This window comes from Jaculus jaculus, chromosome 3 (assembly GCF_020740685.1).
Source record: "Jaculus jaculus isolate mJacJac1 chromosome 3, mJacJac1.mat.Y.cur, whole genome shotgun sequence".
In the NCBI taxonomy this organism is placed as follows: domain Eukaryota; kingdom Metazoa; phylum Chordata; class Mammalia; order Rodentia; family Dipodidae; genus Jaculus; species Jaculus jaculus.
Window position 1 is genome coordinate 19,501,877 of NC_059104.1, and position 21,357 is coordinate 19,523,233.

The 21,357-nt window shown below is 37.3% G+C and overlaps 1 protein-coding gene and 1 pseudogene across 2 annotated transcripts in view; both read right to left on the reverse strand.

The window, feature by feature from the left end:
• Gpc5 (glypican 5) overlaps window positions 1-21,357 on the reverse strand; it is a 1,425,487-nt gene that overhangs the window by 517,409 nt on the left and 886,721 nt on the right. The gene's annotated exons all lie outside the window — the stretch shown is intronic.
• Window positions 17,355-18,753, reverse strand: LOC123459304 (annotated as a pseudogene).

Sequence of the window (21,357 nt, forward strand, 5' to 3'; positions counted from 1 at the left end):
CCCTAATTCTCTTTAGAACTGGTCTTAATATTTAATAGTCCCTTCAGTAATGAGTGTTAAAGGAAATTTCCAGCATGTATTCAAACTTGATTTTTGCATGGGAGTTTCATTGTTCAGGTTTGGAGAAATATATTTGGACACAAAGTATATTTCAATAATAGTGCAAAAACCCTTAGAGTGGATTACATGTGATTTCAAGTATTATATTCCATTATAAATATGCCTCAGTTACATATTTGTATCTAACTAATTCCAGATGCTATCTTGGTTCTTCTTCATGTGAAAAACCCTAAAGATTCTCACCCAGGTGTTTATAAGGCAGAAACAAAGTTTCAGGGAACTTGATCATAGCTGTGGGAGGAACACACCTTGACTGATTGTGCCAAGACGTTGACTTGACTTTGTGTATACAGCTGGTACAAGTAGATGGTGGCAAACCGATTTGCATCTTCACAGAAGCAGTGGGTATACAAGCATTTGATTTTAATTATCCGATCACTCTCCTATTTTCAAAAGAAAGAAGAAAGGCAATGCAGAGACACTCAGCCATCACTACAGACAGTCACAGATCAGTAGCCTCAATGAACTCACACTTACATTACACACACCACAGGGACTGAATACAGACTAGGAATGGGACATTATTCTAGGAAATTGGTGCCATCATTTAACTAAAAAATAAATACTTAAAATAATTACTAACAAATTATTCATTGCTTACAACAAAGAAATATTTAATAAACTCTTAAGTTTTACAAAGCATTCTACAGATCAATAAAAATGAAATTCAGAACATGGTCCATTATTAAAAGTGTTTGTGGCTCTGCATGGTGGTGCTCACCTTTAATCCCAGCAATTGGGAGGCAGAGATAGGAAGATCACCATGGGTTGGAGGCCACCCTGAGACTACATAGTGAATTGCAGGTCAGCCTGAGCTAGAGTGAGACACTACCTTGACAAACCAGAGAGATAGATAGATAGATAGAGAGAGAGAGAGAGAGAGACAGAGAGAGAGAGAGAGAGAGAGAGAGAGAGAGAGAGAGAGAGAGAGAGAGAGATTGGGGAGAGGGAGAAAGAAAGAGAGAGAAAGAGAAGGGTTTATCATTCAAACAGTCATGCAAATGTATGGTGGATTTTCTAAGGCCCAGTTTATAGTACAAAAATTTTGAATTTATTTTAGACAAAGATGGTTCCTTTTCTTGACTTAGCCAAGTATTAAACTGTGATCTCACAGTATGATCACTGGAATCATCCTCTAAGAAATCAGACCAATGAAGACAATGAAGGAAATGGGAAAAGAGATAAATTTATCTGACTAGTGTGCACATATCTTCCCATCTTGGTGAAAATAAAAATATTTTTCAAATCATTGATGTTTTCTTATTTTATTACAGATATATGGCTATTCTAAGTTTAATATAAAGCCTAATAGACTGATAAGAGATTAAAAAATCGATGTTATCACTATCAAGCCATAAACATGCATACATGCATCCCTCCATCCATCCAAACACACACACATACATATATATACTGTTCAAATTTCTACAAAATTGTGAATTACATGAGGAAATGTTTCCATACATACTTTACATACTTTAAAGCTCACTCCAAGTATGTAGTTGAATATTTTAGTAATGAGATTTTTTGAAAATAGGAATGCACACTTTTATTATGCAAGTCTTAGTCTGCATGTATGTGTGTGCATTTGTAACACACAGTAAATCATCTGTCCATGTACATGATTCTGCTGCTGATGGCTAATCAAGTTGGCTCTAGGACTCAGATTTTTAAATATTTCATTTACTTGATAAAGATAGAGGCAGATAGAGAGAATGGTTGAGTGAGGGCCCCTAGCCACTGAAAACAAACTCCAGATTTATGTATCCCCTTTTGCATCTCTCTTTATGTAGGTATGGGGGAATCAAACCTAGGTCCTTCAGCTTTGCAGGCAAGTACATTAACCACTAAGCTATCTGTTGAGCCCAAGAGTCAGATTTTAAACAAATCTTTAGTGAATAATAATTAACATCCAACAAAATGTATGTATTTAAAGTACCAGTTGATAAGCTTTGCTTATGCACATGATTCCATACTTGATCTTAGCCAAAAGGCTGAGAGGTGATTGCATACGATTCTTGAAGTACAACAGTAATCCAAATAATGAATTTTCCATCAATCCCAAGAGCATGATTAGGACCACCTCTTTGTTTCTGCTCCAACCTGCATCCACGTAAAACCACTGATATTCTTTTTGTCATCATTCCGTACTTTATATTGTTTTCATTTATATGGATGCAATTTCATGGTATATATTTGAGGGTTATATTCATTATTATGTTTGGAAATTCAGTCATAGAACCATGTGTACAATGTGTGCCTCTCTGTTTATTACCAGTCTCATTTAATTGTGTGAACACAGTCTGTTTATTCCATCATCTGTGCAACTAATGGTGAGTGGGGAGCTTGGGAATGATATTTTCTAGACAGTCAGCCAGGAGCAAAGACCCAAGGAGAACATGGATGCCACTCTGCCTGCCTTGGCAGGACTAGAACCCACATCCCATCCAGTCTCATTCAAGATGCCTGCAAGCAAAAATTCAGCAGTTATTCCTGACTTGTGTTCAAGTTTTCCTGTGAGCTAATTCCTCCAGAATCAGCCAATAGAGCCCATTAACCAGTCATATCTCTCCCTTGCACTTGAGTCTGATGATGAAGTGCATCCTAAAAGGATGTCTGACCTGTGTGTGTGTTTCTCTTCACTTTCCTCGTCTTTGAGTCCTGGCTGTCATTGGTAAGTTCTTCCCCTTTACTGCTTGGCTAGGAATGGGAAGTATTTCTATTGCTTGAGCATTTTCCTGCTTGCTTGCTTCTTGTACTTTCCTTCTGGGTGTTCTCTTTGTTTGATTACATGTGTAATCTCTTCTTAAGCTCTGAGCCCTTTAATTTTTCATAAACCTTTTCTGACCTATGTGAATATGACAGTGAAGGGGTCTATGGGGCGGTCTCTCCTGTTTTGCTGTGTGTGTCCGTGTGTGTGTGTGTGTGTGTGTGTGTGTGTGTGTGTGTGTGTGTGTGTTTGTGTGCCTCTACCTTCCCCGAGGCTTCTTCCATAGAGATGTGAGGAGAACCCCCCTATTCCAGCCAGGCAAGAGAAAGAATTCTGCTTTAGCTTGGGTCTTTCAGCTAGCCTTTACCCTGGATCCTTCTTTTCCTAAAATAAACCTCATATATCATATTTACCCTTTAATTGTCTGCTGTTTTTTTTTTTAATTCTTTGGTAATTTGGTTAAAGACCCAAGTGTAGGGGTCCATGGTCCTTGGAGTGCCTTTAGCTTTATGGGATGAATCCCTTTCTGGACTCAAAGTCCTGCGTCAGAAGGACATGTGGTCTGCTTCCCCTTTGAGCCCCTCCTTCCCTATTGGCTTCTCATGTTGACAGGCTCTCACACAAAGGATTGAATGGCCCTCAGCAAAGTCAACACCACGGAGCTGATGCGCTCCCCATTCCCATTACAACGACTGGATAGTCACTTAGAATCTAAGTCTAAGAACAGCCCAGGGGCTCTGGGGATGGATTAGATATCTACACAAGTTTGAACTACGTGTGGCAAGTACAGTTGCATTTTTAGTGCATGGTTTATATGCACTTTCATTACCCAGTTTGGTCCAATACGTGCTTTTAAATACACAAAATGTTTTGTAACTTGTCTCGGATGCTCAAATTCATAGTCATTTTCTACAGTTATGCTATTTGGGTGGTCTACATATGAGCTGAGGTCGTATTATTCACCTGAGAATATATATTGTGTTTGCATACATTCCCAGAGATTGTACAGTGATAAACATGTACACTGTCCATATGCAAATGTAACTGGGGGGCTCTGCTCTCATTTTCTTATCTCCAGAATGACTTCTATTTGGAATATTTGCTTATCTCTTTCAAATGCATAAGGGAATATTCTAAATTTTACAAAAAAGTTATTTTCTTCCTTAAACTGATCTTTATAAGTGGATTCAGTTTATGTTTTTCAAAACATTACTGGGTAGCTCTATAAATTATCTTCAGGATAACTCTAAGACCGACTTTAATCCACCTGTGTCCTCTCCTTATTTGAGAAAGAGAAGGTTATTGTTTTACTTAATAATTTTTTAAAAAAAATCTATACTTTCTATTCAACAAAATGCAGAAAAGCGATGAATTTCTAAAATGTTTTTAGGAAAATGTGGAAATAATGAAACCCAGCATATTTTCACAGCATTGCTTTTCTCTTCCCAAATAATATTAACTCAAGATCACATGGCAAACACACTCCAGATAAACACACTTTCCTTACCTTTTTTAAATTTGTATTTTTCTCAGATGTCCTGACTCTGACCATAGCTAGTCTACAGCAAAAACCACAGAACTCCCACTTGGTCAAGGACTTTGGCTTCCTGTCATTCATTCCCCCAACTACATCTTTCAATATTTTATCTCTATTGGCTCCATGTTCAATTTCATAGCTTTCTTGGCTTTAAGTTGGGTCAAAGCATCTTTTTTTTTTAAATGTAAAAGGTAATTACATCAGGTAATGTAGCAGTTACCTTCTCATTGCTGGGACAAAATAACTTGTCAGAAGCAACTTATGGGAGGACAGAGTTTATTTTAGCATCCATTTATTTTTTAGTTTGAGAGAGAGAGAGAGAGAAGGAGAGAGAGAGAAAATGGAAGCTCCATTCTCTCTGTTCATTCTGCAAATGAACTCTAGACATGTGCCACCTATGAGGTTCCTGGGTAGTAGAACCTGGGTTCTATGGCTTTGCCAGCAAGTGCCTTAACTGCTCAGCTGTATCTCCGGCCCAGTTAACTTCAAATACTTTATGTATTTATTTATGAGAGAACGAAAGAGGGAGAGAGAGTGGGGAGAAAGACAGAGAATGGGCATACCAAGGCCTCTATTCACTTCAAGTAAACTCCAGATCCATGTGACACCATGTGCCTCTGGCTTATGTAGGTACTGGGAAACAGGGTCCTTGGGCTTCATAGGCAAACACCTTAACTTCTATCTCTCCAGCCCAAGCATCCAACTTTGAGGGACAATTTCATTATGCCTGGGAAAGTATGGTATTAGCATGAGCAGAAAACCAGCTCCCATCTCCCATCTCCATGTATCAATGGCAGGACATTGTTCTGAACAACCCATAGGCTGGACTCAGAAACCTCCAGGTTTCTTTCTCCCACAATGACCTACCTCCTCCAGCAAGGCTCAACTCTCCCCCAACCCCAACCGCGGCTCCACAAGCTGGGGATATATATATATATACATTCATACATATATATATATATATATATATATATATATATATATATATATATATACACATACATACATACATACATATATATATATATATATATATACACACATACATACATATATATACACATAGTATTTTATGAAGTAAATTCAGCCAGATTTAGTGTTTGCTCAGATTGTGGATGCCCGTCTTTTCACTCAGTTATTCAGTTGGTGTTTCTTCTTTCTTCTAAAGTCACATAAAAATTCTGCACTTCCTGTATGTATCACCTTGCACAAATTCTTTAACATTTATGTGCCTTAAGTTTCCTCACTAGAGTTAACAGAGAAGATGTATTATCTCTGTATCCTAAGACTTAGTAATATTTAATACACTCAGTCAATCAGTGCTTGGTACATGCATAACTAAGGATGTAAATTAAAATGAAAATGTGAACATTAGATTAAACAGAATCACTGTTGTCCATGTTTACAGCTGATTATTATAAATTATGACAATAGTGTGAGGCAAGGCAATGGAAGTATGTGAGCAACACAACAGGATTAATCAACTTCTTCTAAAATGTTTTAAAGACAGAAATAAAATAAATGGTGACTAAGTTGAATTTCAACAGAAAATATATTTGTAGGGCTGGAGAGCTGGCTTAGCAGTTGAGGTGCTGGCCTGCAAATCCTAACAACCTGGATTCGATTCCCCAGTATTCACATAAAGCTACACATCATGGTACATGCTTCTGGAGTTCATTTGCCATGGCAAGAGTCCGTCCCTGCACGTCTGTTCTCTCCCTCCCCTGACTCTGTCTTCTCTCTCTCTCTCTATTTGCAAATAAATAAAAAAAATATTTAAAAAATCTGATTGTGAAATCAGGTTATTTTTAGTATATTGTACATTACAAAAAAAAACATAAAGATACACAATGTTTCTGTATAATTTTCCCATAATGCTCTTATTTGAAAATTAATTCTGTTTTAAATTCATCTGTAATCTTTTCCCTCTTCAACTTATACATTTCAAAATAGTTACGTTTAAGCTGGGTATGTTGGAGCAAGCCTATATTTCCAGCCCTAAGGAGGATGAGGCAGGAGGATTGTGTGCTCTCTGCCTGCCTGAGCTCTGAGACTCTCTCTCAAATGACAAAAACAAAATCATCCAAAACTATCTATTAATTTTACATAGAAAAGTAACTCACATAGAAATACACCGATGTGAAAAATGGCAGCAATCCTCCTACTTCTGGCTCCAGAATGAGACACTACCTTGAAAAGAGAGAGACAGAGAGAGAGAGAGAGAGAGAGAGAGAGAGAGAGAGAGAGAGAGAGATGACAGCAAACCACTACTTATCTGTAAAGAATTTGGCATGAGTTACTTCCACTGGATTTTTTATTTTTATATTTTGGTGTGGTATTGGTATTGAACATATGACCTCACACATGATAAGCAAGTACTCTACCTTTGACTAAGTCCCCATACCCCTTTTCAGCTTGTGTGTTCAGAGGCAGATGTCACTAAGTAGCTCAGGTGGCTTTGACTTGACTGTGTACCACAGCAGGCTTTGAATATGCAGTTCTTCCTCACTTTCAACCTCCCTTGCAAGTTGTGACATCAGGCCAGGCTCACACATTCTCATTTTGAAACAGCAATTTCTAAGGATGTGGTGTTACATTGGACAATAGGACAAAGCTATAGTGAGATATTCCTATCAAGCAAAATAATTCATGCTGAAATGGAAATTTAACAAGATACCAGGGATTTATTGTCAAGGGTCAAAGATGGAAAGGAATGTCAATTTCTGTCCTTTTTTTGTGTGTAACATGACTGATTTTAAATCCACATTATAAAAAAATCTTCAAAACAATCTTTTTCATAAATCAAGTTATACTTCAAAACATTCAAAACAAGTCGATGTAAGCTGAGGCATGTGGGCCTTAATTAACTTTCCTGTCTTACAGTCTTTCTAGTTGTTAATCAGATTTGGCATTTGCCTTATGTTTTCATGAGAAGTTTGCAGCTTTGATTAGAAAGAAAGATTTTAGACAAAAGTATATTTTTCCTTATCAAGGGTCATTAAGAACTAGGGCATCCAGAAAGACACAAGCTGGAACGCATTAGTTAGCTTAATAAAACACTTATGAGGAACAGCGTGTACTAAAAGAATGACTATATTTATATGGCCTTTTAAATAAATAGAGCAAAGCCAAAAATTACAAGCAAAATGATATAAAATAGATTTATTGAAAGGTAAAAGTTGAACAGCTAGAAAAACCACCTGCATGCCATTATCCCACATATCAAGGCAATATGTTTTTCTTCCAAAGAGTAAACAAAATCTTTATAAAATTTATTTCATCCTATATCATATTTTAGTTAACACAATGATTGATATTTTGGTTCTGATTTTTAACTTTGAAACATTTGAAGTTTAAAATTAAATTAAATCTCATAGCTGCTTAAACACACAAAATTCACGAATCTCGGTTATACTTTCATGACTGCTATTCTTTCAAACCTGGGAAGGAGCTTCACAGCCCTCGCCAAAGAAAGTCTTACTGTTTCATGTTAATTTATCAGCATGATCTAGCATTCCTTTGTCTAATTTAGACTACAGGAGAATGTGAGTTGTTCAAAAATAAATACATAAAATACCCAGATACAGAAACATTGTTATTATGCACCAATGTTTGTTTAAAAAATGGAGAAAAAATGTACTAAGTGGATGAACAAAATTTAACTACAGATCAATCATTTTAATGGTAACAATTGCCATTTTCTTAAGTTCCATATGTAACATTCACATAGGGTGCCATCAAGCCCACACTGGTCACTGACATCTGAGTATAATGTTTCCAGTGACTCAACTGCCCAGGATATCAAGCCCACACTGGTCACTGACGTCTGAGTATAATGTCTCCACTAACTTATACTGCCCAGGATTGAAATGTACATGCCTGTCATATCTAGAAGTATTCCAGGATTAGCATGTTGTAGGACTTTTTAGAAAATAGTGAAGAGTTTGAGTCCATTTAAAATGTTAGCTGAAATATCATTAAAAAACAAGCAACAACAACAAAAAAACAAGAACACAGAGAATTCATTCTACTAAATCCTGTCTTCTCATATTTTGTAACATTCTGAGACTTCCAAAAAGCCACTCTTCTCCTTGAAAGACTCTCTTTTCACCCGCTGTCTTCTTTCATGTCCCCTACCATCCATCTTTCCATTCAAGACAGTCCAGATAGCCCAAACATGTACCCCTAAAACCTCTCTCCCACAGTCTGTTCTGATGTCCCAAGCTACTATATATCACTATGTTGGCTTTTATCTCAAGAATCCTACTCTTTGGGTGACTTCCCAAACGCACTTTGGGGGCTGGCAGGAAGCTCCGTACAGCCTTATATTTATAATGCTTTCCCAGTAGAATACCAGAAATGTCGACACGTTTAACATTTAGTAATAGAACTTTGTGATACAATTGCATGCACTATTATTTAATATGAAATTTGTTAGGATTTATTTTTATAGTGGAATAAACAAAATATTGCATCAGAAAGGCTGTTCACAAAGTATTACCAAATTGTTGAGAATCAAAGTAACATATTTCACATGTAGAAATCCAAACAGTGTATGAGTGATTATAGTTAAAACCTTTAAAACATGTGAATCATATGTGCTATGCGCTGTACTTTTGGTCATATATGTGGCACGATGTGTGTGTTGTGTGCCCATGTATGTGTTGACGTGACACCCTGTTTGGTCATCTGCAGTGTGCCGTTTGCCCAGCTGCAGCAGTTGTAAGAGGACACTGGGTGTCCCCTCCACCAATAACCCTCACCTGCTTCTCTTTTCAAAGGAGTCTCTTGCTCACTCCAAAGCTTGCTCTTTGTGAATCCTGGCAGGGACAAGGGTTACAGGCAGACTTGGCCTTGCCCAACTGTTCATATGAGTTCTAGAGATTTAGACCTGGTTTCTCTCGGGCCCTCGCAGGTCCTGATACCTGTGCAGGAAGTGTATTTAACTGCTGAGCTATTTCTCCAGCCCACCTGTTTGTTAAATTAACTTAAAAAAGCACTGATGCATTAAATAAGCAGGTCATAATTTCTCCTTAGTTTGATTAAACTTTGTTTCTTGAAAGTTATTTTGTTTAAAATAGTAGACATACCAGGGGATCTGGGTCAATAAATCAATCAGTAAAGTGCTTGCCTCACAACCTTGAGCACCCAGGTTTGATTCCCTGACCCACATAGCATAAAAGCAGACAAGGAAATGTGTGTTTCGAATCCCAGCACTGGGAAGGCAGTGACAGGAACATCCCTGGAGTTTTTGGGAGAGTCAGGCCAGTGTAGTTGGTGAACTCAAGGCCAATAAGACACCTCGTCTCAAAGAAGGCGGATGGTGTTCCCAGCAATGATATCCAAGGTTGTTTTTTTGATTTCTATAGGCATTCACACATGCAGGCACATTCACATATTGGAGCACACTTAACCCAAATGCATTAACATTGCACACAAATAAATAATAAACAAAATAAAAGGGTTTCCCCACAAGTTGTTATCATTTTGCATCTAAAAGTGTTTTTACTGAAATCCAAATAAATTCATGCTGTATACATTGTGGTTCTTAAGCATAAAAGCTGAAAGCAATTCCACATCAAAGAAACCATATAATTATCTTCATATTTTCTATTCTTGCCTGTAACTGTTCCTAGTAATTTTTGAAAAGAGAATGAAGTAAGTGTACTTATTTTGTGTAATTATTCTGCAAATATGTAAAATCCCAAGAATTGATTGAATGAAGAAATAAGTAAGTATTGGTCAGCATTCATTTTCCTACGGTTATGAAGTGCCCATTCTAATTTTTATTTACCATGAATGTCTCCTATTGATCGTTGCACTTATGGTATTAGTCACATGTGTGAGATGTTAAGACCAAAATGTGTATTCTTTGAGCAGAAAGGTTTAAAAATCTCCAATTCAAAGTTATCATTTTTTTTTTTCTGAGATTGATGTCACTCTAGCCAAGGCTGACCTGGCATTCAGTATGTAGTCTCAGACTGGCCTCAATGCTCCTACCTCAGCTCCCTGAGTCCTAGGATTAGATGCTTGTGCCACCATATCCAGTGTCAATTAAAAGTTATCCAAAATTACACATAATTAATTGAAAATGGTTAACATGGACAATTATTGAAATATGCATGATCAACACTCCTTTAAGAAATGCATTCAAATGTATAATAAATATATTTTTCATTAGACTCAATGTACTGTCGAGTCTTTCTACAAAGACAATGTTTCATTAATGAATGGTCATTGGGTAAACCACACTAATTGCAATTACTTATTTCTATTACTAATTTCATCTTCTTTCAATTAGAGAAAACTAGTAATTCTTTCATAAAAACTGTTTAACTAAATGGAGGTCCCTCTTACATATTTATTCATTGCAAATCCATTTCTACCCATCAAAATTTTAACTTTCTTTATTATAAAACTTGAGTTTATATTTTTATTAGGAAACCTCTCTTAGGAAAAAAAAAAAATGAGGTTTATTTTTCTTTTGTTCTAAAGTTTCTTGTTTCAGCACATGACGCAATTGTTTCACTGTGTGGCTGTCAATGTTGGGAGCAAGCACCATAAGCTTCTCAAAGTGTAGAGCTCAAGGGAGAAGTGACGCAGGTCCTTCCTTCATGCTCCATTCACTGAGGTCACCAGATGGCCTGTTTTTCTTAGGGAATGAGGAGACCTGTTAGAGCTTCTAGAGAGGTAATAACCAAAACTTAACGGGAAGCCTTTATGCATCTGCTTACTCCTGGCACAGAAGACCACTCCAGTTTTACCATAGCTCATCAGGGTATCCATTAGTCCATTCACTCATTCTCAGTCTGAGACTATTCCAGTACATTGTGAGAAGGCTTTTGCTTCCATTCTTGCCTTTCCCCATGTGTTCTAATCCAGAAGCTAAGGCCCTTTACCAAATCATATCTTATGTTACCTTCATTAAATACCTAGTATTTTATTGCCTTTTGGATAAGCAGCAAAGAAAGTCCTCATCACAAACATTTCAAACCAAAAAAAAGTAAAACATTTGTGTAATTTCCCCTGCCATCTATACTCTCATAATTTTATTTCTATTTTATTTATTTATTTATGTTTTGCCCTCTTCCCCCATGCCTTTACTTCAGACATAACTTGCTTATTATGGAACCATGTACATTTTCCCCTCTCTGATTTATAAATTTATCTACATTTATCTAAATACAAATTTATTAATATTTATTGTATATGTACAAATTTATTTGTATTTATCTAAATACACACATTTTCAGTTTACAATTATCTCCTGGGGCAATTTAGCTGAGGATTTTTTGTTGTCATATAGAAACCCATTAAGTTCTACCACTCAGCTATTTTTTTTTTCATTCTGCTCTTCTAGCTGTACTATACACAAGATCACCACAGACATAAGTGAAATTGGGAGAATCGTCAGGACTTATTTCAAAAACCTATACTCCACAAAACTGGATAATGTGGAGGAGATGGATAAATTCCTAGACATATACCATCTATCAAAGCTAAACTCAGAGCAGATTAATCTCCTAAACAAACCTATCACACTCATTGAGATAGAAAAAGTAATTTAAAAAAATCTCCCCCAAAAGAAGTCTCTAGAATCAGATGGCTTCTCAGCTGAATTCTATCAAACCTTCATGGAAGAACTCAAACCAATCTTCCTCAAACTGTGCCACACAATTGGAGAACAGAGAAAGCTACCCAACTCCTTTTATGAAGCTAGTATTACCCTAATTTCAAAACCAGGCAGAGATGCCACAAGAAAAGAAAACCACTGGCCTATTTCCCTGATGAACATAAATGCAAAGATCCTGAACAAAATGATCGCAAAACGAATCCAACAACACATCAAAAGCATTATCCACCTTGATCAAGTGGGATTCATCCTAGGAACACAGGGTTAGTTCAACATATGGAAATCTGTCAATGTAATACACCACATAAACAAGCTTAAACACAAAAACCACATGATCATTTCTATAGATGCAGAAAAGGCCTTTGACAAGATATAACATCACTTCATGATCAAAACTTGGAGAGAATTGGCATGGTTGGTTCATATGTTAACCTAATAAAAGCAATATACAAAGCTCCTAAGGCCCAAATATTACTTAATGGAGAGAGACTGGAGGAATTCCCACTGAGATCAGGAAAAAGACAGGGTTGTCCACTCTCACCTCTGCTCTTCAATATAGTACTGGAAGTCCTAGCTCATGCAATAAGACAGGAGAAAGAAGTAAAAGGGATACAATTTGGAAAGGAAGAAGTTAAGTTAGCTCTATTCACTGATGACATGATTGTATATGTAAGAGACCCGAGAGACTCCATCCCAAAACTCCTGAAGGTGATTAACTCCTATAGCAAAGTATCAGGGTACAAAATCAATGCACAAAAATCAGTAGTCTTTCTATACGCAAATTACAAAGATACAGAGGAGGAAATAAGGGACATGGTCCCATTTTCAATAGCAACAACAACAAAAATAAAATACGTTGGAATAATGTTAACCAAGGAAGTGAAAGATCTATAGAATGAAAACATAAAGTCACTCAAAAAAGAAATTCAGGAGGACTTGAGAAATTGAGAGACCTCCCAAGTTCCTGGATAGGCAGAATTAACATCATAAAGATGGCAATCCTACCAAAGGCAATATACAGATTTAATGCAATTCCAATTAAAATCCCAACAGTGTTCTTCACAAAGATAGAAAAAAATATATCAAATTTCATATGTAAAAGCAGAAGGCCTCGCATATCCAAACATATACTCAGCAAACAAAATGCCTCTGGAAGCATGACCATACCTGATCTAAAGCTATATTACAAAGCCATAGTAATAAAAACAGCATGGTACTGGCATAAGAACAGGAGTATAGATCAATGGAATAGACTTGAGTACCCAGACTTTGGGTCAAGCAACTGTAGCTACTTGATATTTGACAAAGGCCCTAACACCATAGGCTGGAAAAAAGACAGCATCTTCAACAAATGGTGCTGAACAAACTGGATAACCATATGTAGAAAACTGAAACTTGATCCACACATTTTGGCATGTACTACACTCAAGTCCAAATGGATCAAAGACCTCAATATGAGACCACAAAATAGACTACTACTCAAAGAAAATATAGGAAGTACTTTCCATGATATAGGAATGGAAAAAGACTTCCTGAACAAAACCCCAGTAGGTCATGAACTTAAACAGTCACTCGATCAATGGGATCACATTGAAGCTGAAGAGTTTCTTTGCAGACAAGCATACAGTAAGCAAAGCCAACAGATTACCCACAGAATGGGAGATATTTGCTAGCTATCCAACTGACATAGACCTCATCTCTAGAATCTACAAAGAACTCGAAAACATAAACAGTAAAATGTCAAACAACCCATTTACAAAATGGGGCAAAGAGCTGAACAGGCAGTGCACACAGGAAGAAATACAAATGTCAAACACACACTTAAGAAATTGTTCATCATCCCTAATAATCAGGGGAATACAAATTAAAACAAAAATGAGATTTCATCTTACCCCAGTAAGGATAGTAAACATCAAAAACTCATGTGAAAGTAAGTGGTGGCAAGGATGTGGAGAATTAGGAAAACTCATCCACTGTTGTTGGGAATGTAAGATGTTACAACCACTTTGGAAAGCAATATGGAGATGCCTGAAAAAGCTGACTATAGGGATGCCAACAGACCCAGGTATTCCCTTACTGGGCATCTACCCTAAAACCTTCAAACCACAGGCCAGAGAGATTTTCTCAACCATGTTTGTAGTGCCTCATTTCGTAATAGCTAAGAGCTGGAATCAACCCAGATGTCCATCACTAGAAGAATGGATAACTAAGATGTGGTATATCAACACAATGGAATTCTATACAGCAGTAAGAAAAACTGACACAATGAAATTTCAGGAAAAATGGTTGAACCTGGAACAGATCATTCTCAGTGAACTTACACAATCACAGAAAGAAAATCGCCATAAAGTCTCACTCGTCTACAGCACCTAACCTGAATCTACCCAAGATGCCTTACATACCCAGCAAACAGCTCATGGACTAGACAATATGATGGGTGGTGAGGGAGGGGAGGGAAAAGGAGAGGCTTGGGACACAAATCTAGACCCAAATGGCAATGACACCATATAATTCTACATCCTAAAAGACCGACCAAATGGTTGAACCTTCACCAGGCCTTTAGAGGGAACACCTGAGCCACAATGCACTGGAGAAGGTATGATAAAGACTGACCTCAATTTTCTACAGCTTATCTCTCTCTCCCCCCCTCTTCTCTCTAACACTTTTATATTAGTTATCTTTTTCTTCCTTTACTTAGTGGGCACTGACCTGTAACTCCCAGTACCAGCATGTGGCTATCATCCACAATGAGCTTTTGATCAGAGAGACCTACAAGGTTTCCTAAAAGAAAGACAGATTTCTGTCAGAGTACTTGATGACCCACCAAAGGTTAGTAGTAAGACCCTACTGCTGAAGACACCTTATGTGGTTGACAAGTAAAATGGAATGGCATGGCTGGAAGCTGGAAGAGAGTCAATCCCCAGATAGTCATCATGTCTAGTGGCAGAAGGGCGACTGGGGAAAAAATGACCAATATCTGTCCAATCAATTCAAGGTCTAACCTACTTAGTAGCAAATAACCTGTCATGATGCTCACACAAGTGCAATAGTGGTGCACAGCCATGGTGGGAAACCAACTACTCCTGATTTGGCAATCCCCTCAGTGGTACAGAACCCATAGCTGGATCTGGGAAACAAGTCAGAACCATATTCAAACATAAGCCCACTCTCCATTATCAAGCTACCACCAATTGTGGGCTACAAGAGGGCCTATACCTATTAAATTCTGTATAAGAAATTAAGGGTTATCTCATTTGTCTGGTGCTAATTTACTCTCCATTGGAGAATCTGCTTGTCTTTTTTAGATAGACATATATCCTAAGGAGAGAACCACCCCTTCATACCTCAAAAGGGCCCTGGTTGAAACTAAGAACAATTAGCAAAACAAGCAAGGGTTCTGTTTTCTTGGTGAACTGGGTACCAGCACAAGGGTGAAGGAGATCAACACAGGGAAAAATCAACTCCTACCAAATCAGATATCCAGAGACCCAGAGGCCCCCAACACCTCATCACTGTAGCAGACCAAATTGAACCCAACATGGCTCAGGGAAATTTTGCAGAAGAGCGGGTGGAAAGAATGTCAGAACTACATGTTGTGTCATGATATGCAGAGACATTTATCCTACCCATAACTGTGGGCTAACTCCAGAATGCATGACCCATATACCTCAACAAATAGGGGCCCGGGGGTGGCGGTAGGACATGGATGAACCTAACAATGGTACCAAATTGACTGCATTTGCTGAGTACAAAACAAATTAATAAAAAAATGCCTTTCATTTCAATATACTTAATAAAAAGTTAAGTAGTGAGTGATTAAGATAAATGTTATTTTATAATCATACTAATCATTTAATATTTGCCATATATGAAAACATTCAACACCATATCTCATTCCTAGATAACTAGTAACCACCTGTATTGCTCTCTAATTCTCAGAGGAACAAATGAGGACAGAAAATTATTTTTCTAAAAGTTTTATCTGTGTTCTTCTTTCCAAGTTATTACATACATTTTGAATGCATATTGAAAGTGAAGATTTTACAGATAACTGGCATGAGTCACCACAAGACTTAGGGAGGGAGAGGGAGGCAGACATCTGACAATACTACCTATAGACTTCATTGCATCCAAGAACATGTAGAAAAATATGGATGTGGGTAAAAACGTAGAATGTATTATAATGGAATATAATTCTTTGCTTGACTTGCTTCAGAGGCCATCAAAAAATCCACTAAAATTCTTGACTTCAAAGTTTACATCCAACTGTCAATGTAATTGCAGCTGACACAATGTAATATAAGATTGCTGGGAAGGAGAGCTTGGTGGGCAAGAGAAGTAATTCAGGTCATTATATAGCCGGATATGGGAAAGCCTCTCTCATCTCCTCTCTTTTTGTGTGAAAGAAAATCTTGCTGTTTTGAAAAGAAAGTGAGGACCCAGATAGGAAAGGGTCCCCCTGTAGATCCTCCCTGTGACATTGCTAAGGCAAATGGAATGTCCGCATGAAATCTTCTGGCCAAGAAAAGAGATACATAGCATTTAGCATAGTCAGCAAAAATGAACTTCGGCACATGGGGAGGTTTTAGATACAACACACACATTTTGTTTTTAATAACTTTCCTATCATTTCTACTGCTTTGGTTTGGTGCAAATTACTCATAAATATCTGAAGTGCAGAAAGGTCCTTCCTTCAGGTGAAATTTAAGGGCTGTGTGAGTTTTAGGTATAAATGGTACTGGGTAGACAGAGATGAGAGTCTATTACTCTTCTCAGCATGGTTCCCAGGCACTGACATTGGTGTGTTATTCTCAGGGGGTGGAGAATTGTATGAAGTTCCACTTCCTTGACCTCTGTTAGCAGAGAAAAAAAAAAAAAAAAAAAAAAAAAAAAAAAAAAAAAGCTCATCTATCCAGGCAGCTGTGTTGTAGTATTTTCTTCTCATATTATTTTTCTTGTTCTAGTTTCTCTTTCTAAAATTACTCCAAACTCCCGTTTTAGGGATGGACAATTAATAGAATTTTGCTGGTTAGAAAACTCACTTTTTTTTTTAATTAAATTTTAAACCAGTTTAATTTTAAGAGTCTACATAAGGTAGAGAATACAGGCCACATACTATAATTTCATATGCACAAACGAAAGACACAATGATAGTAAAACGTTCCCTATTATGAAGGGTTAACCATTATGCAAACTTTAAAAGGGTGTTTTCTGTCTCTGTGTTAACGATGTAATCTGATGATTCTCTACCAGTTTAATTTATAAAGTGTCTATGGCATTACAGTGAGACTCTACCAAGCTCAAAAAAAAAAAAAATATCCCAACAAGAAAAAGCGTCTGTGATGAAATTGAAATTATCCGTGGTCGTCACGCGCCCACTGGGAAGTAGTAGGAGAGTATCTGTAGGAGGATAGCCTGTTGTCCGCTCCTCCCTCAGAAGTAGCCCCGTGTCTGTCCAGTCCACACTTAGGACTTTATCTTCATGAGCAGCCAAATCATACAGAGGAGCCTTGCAACTTCTTGTGTCCCACAGCTTGACAATATTATCTAAAGAGCCTGAGATCAGCTGCTGTTCATGGGTAGGAGACCGCTTCACTGATGTGACCCAGCCTGTATGTGAGTTCAGGGACAGCGACACCAAAGAACCATCTTTAGTTCGAGGGTCCCACAGTCTGATATATCTATCTGCGCTTCCAGATGCCAGACGTTTACAAAGTGGAGAATAGGAAATACGATTAAACACTTTGTTTACTAACAAAGTTGACTTAAGACCACCAGACTCAACATCCCACACTCTAATTGTGTGGTCCCAAGATGCACTGCAGATTTCTTCAGCATCTGACCACAGTACTGAGGAAATTGCTTCTGTGTGGCCAGAGAGGGTCACTATGGGAGTCCCTGTCAGCCCCAACTGCTCTGTTTTTTGTTTCTTTCTTGGACGATCTGTAGATTCCTCCATTTCACCTTCTTCATCTGTCGGGACTGTAGACCAGATCTTTAGCATCTTATCCCAGGAACCACTGCAAAGTTTAGTCCAGGAGCGATGGACAGCTATGGAGTCCACACTGCCGGCATGACCCCTGCGGCAGTGCAGGGCTTTCACCTTGTTCCTCTCCACGTTCCACTCCCACAGGAGGATCGTCTGATCCATGAGGCACTCAGGAGCCAGCAAGACAAACTATCTTTTTTTTACCCAAGCCACATCTTTCACAACACCTGTATGTCCCGCAATTGTCATCATTGACTTTCCTTCCAAGGATCAGATTCGAGAAGTCTTATCATAAGAACCAGTTAAGATCCATTCCTCTGCCCCTTCAATTGAACTGATCCAGCCATCATGGAACATGCACTGCTCTGGCTGGGGTGCGGTGTATTTCTCCACATATTCTAACTCCCCAACCTCTTCCGATGAAATGTTGTCTAGTTCCATGTGCTTGACCAAGGGCATTCACAGAAACTGGCCCTTGATAAGGAAATCAAACTCCACATGCTTGTGCAACTCATTTTTGGCCTGCAGTAGTTTATTAATGATGCTACTGAGGTCAGCAATTTCCGAAGTGGCAGGAATTGAGAAGGGAACATCATCGACTGTGTATTTCTTGTTTTCAGTGTAAAAGCGTGCCTGGAGCTGAGCCATGGTGATCAGGACACACGAGATTCATCCGCAAAAATGCACGGGTTGGTAGCTCAAAAATTACACGGCGGCCCGGGGAGAGCGAGACCCGAGGACGACGCGTGCCGGCAGCTTTCTTCCTCAGGGTTTTAGAAAACTCACTTTTTATATGAACCATTTTTAAGGTTTGTTTCATTAAGTCGGTAGTCCACACCGACTCATGAACTCAATATTAATGTACCTTTTGAATTTCACCTATTTATTTAAAAATCAGAATTTTGAAGTCAGTGAATGATATTAAAATTCATTATACAATTAGAACAAATGGCAACTCTATACCACAGATATATGGATGGTGGAAACCATATTCAAGACCTGGAATCACTTTTATTCAAAAATTAAATTCAGGAGAATAAAGTCATAAAACAGAATAGTTACTTAAGAGAAAATTATCACAAAATTTAATTCAACTCTTTTCTTTGTGTGTGTGTATGCATATGGTGTGTGTTTATGGGTGTATGCATGTGGAATGGAAAGAGGGCTATTTCTCTGACAATATTTTAATTTTTCTCTGTTTTTAAGTTCAAATTGTTTAATAAGTGTATCCTGAAAGTCAAATGCTACTGACAAAAATATTAACACAATAATGGTAGGACACACTAAATGGGTAATAGACTGTATATTAGCCAAGATTTCTTTCAAAAATATTTCGTACACACTGGCTCTAATAATCATCATACGTATTGCATTGTATGTTCCTTGTAATGTGCTTATTTTAAAAATGTTTTATTTACTTCCTTATTTAAAACAGAGGGGGTGGGAAGAAAATGAGCACTCCTGGGCCTGTACCTGCTGCAAATGAATTCTATTCTCATGTACCATCTTGTGCATCTGACTTATGTAGGTACTGGAGAATCAAACCTGGGTCCTCAGATTTCACAGGCAAGTGCTTTAACCATTAGGCTATCTCTCCAGCCCACTATGCTTATTTTTATCTGTAATGTTCAAGTTGAATAGAATCCCACTCCTTTCATATTTAGGTAGAATATATACACTTATTATAATAAAAAAATCAAAATTTTAGATATAAAGAGCTATCCTGAAGACACAGTATGAAGTAGAAAACTTGAAAAAAATATAACACTTGGAGAAACATTCTTAAAGTTATGGTTATCTGAAATTACAGCATAGGTTTGAGTTTTTGGTCTACTCTTGTGACACTTTATACAAGTGACTTTATGGAAGCCATCAAATGCAACCTGCATGAAATGAAATGCAACAATTAGAAACATATTCTGGTTTCCTGCAAGGCAGAACTGTTGCTCTAAACAATGCTGGGCAAATATACATCTCTCTCTCACTGTTTCTCACTCTCTCATAAAACCAATGGATGTAAATTAATACAGGTTGAGCAACACAAGGAAATATTTAGTATAGATTGTCCTATCAGTGTGTGTAATCATATAGTAAGAAAATTAAAAATATATAAGACTGGAGAAAGTAGATACATTGTTATTTAGGGAAAATTTTAGGCAACATATAAATTCAAAGTAAATGCATACCTGCAGATGATAAAGAAAATATGGTATACTATATATGTTGTATAGTGAGTATATTTTATCAAGTGCAAAATGAAATAGACTCAACCAGAAACAAGGAAATACTGTCATTTGTCGCAGTGGAGACAAACCTGGAGAACATCATGTGAAGCCCAATAAGACAGATTCAGGAAGACAGTGTTGCATCATCTCACATATGTACACCTTAAACACAAGTTATTGCAAACAGAGAGACAACGCTGGCTCTCAAGGGCTGAGGTGAGGTGGCAAATAGGGTGTGGGTGTTTTGTTTTTTGTTTTTTGTTTTTTTGCTTTGAGGATACAAAAGCATTTGTATTTATCAGCTGCAACTCAAAGGGAAAAATTAAAATATCGCTACTAAAATATTTTTTTTTATTTTAAGCTTATGTTTCCTTGTTATCAGCTAATAAGCCAAATGCACAACTAACCACCTGAATTAACAGTACTTAAATACTGTAACTTATATTAAAAGGTTTAAATTGTTTTATTCTAAAATAAGTAAAATTCTAGACATTTAATTTAACACATATATTAAGTCATGTATCTTTCTATTCAGATGTCTGAAATAATCCAGTAATCATACAATTATAGCCTATTTCATTATTGAGTGAATCTTGTACCCATGAATTTCTAGCAAAAAATAAATAAAATGTTTCTTCCATCATTGTAATGTACTGCAGTTCTTACAATCAGAAAATTGCACATTTTATCTTCAATTACATTTTCCTATTATCTAAAGAAAATATACTAATACAATGTGCATAGCAAGGTCTACTGTCACTTCATCTGGCTGCAGATGATATCTTGTTTTCAATAGCCATTATTTCTTAAAGCAAATGTTGCTTTGTTTTTCACTTCGTGGATGTGCTCAATATTTGCATAATGATGCCTCTCCAAAGATGTGAGAATGAATGAGGAACAAATAAATTGCAGCCTCCCTGCAAAATGACTCTACCTTTAAAGATGGATCACACACGGCTATGCCTGGATGCATCCAATATATCAATATTTATTAAGCAGACAGAAAGTCAATTGAACCATAGCTTACTTTGTGCTAAGAAAGAAGAAACACAGAAAAGGATATGGGAGGATTATTAAAAAGAAACTTAAGTATTCTGCCTAACAAAACCAGAATTTTCTATTGAATCTCTTAACCCTCTCTGC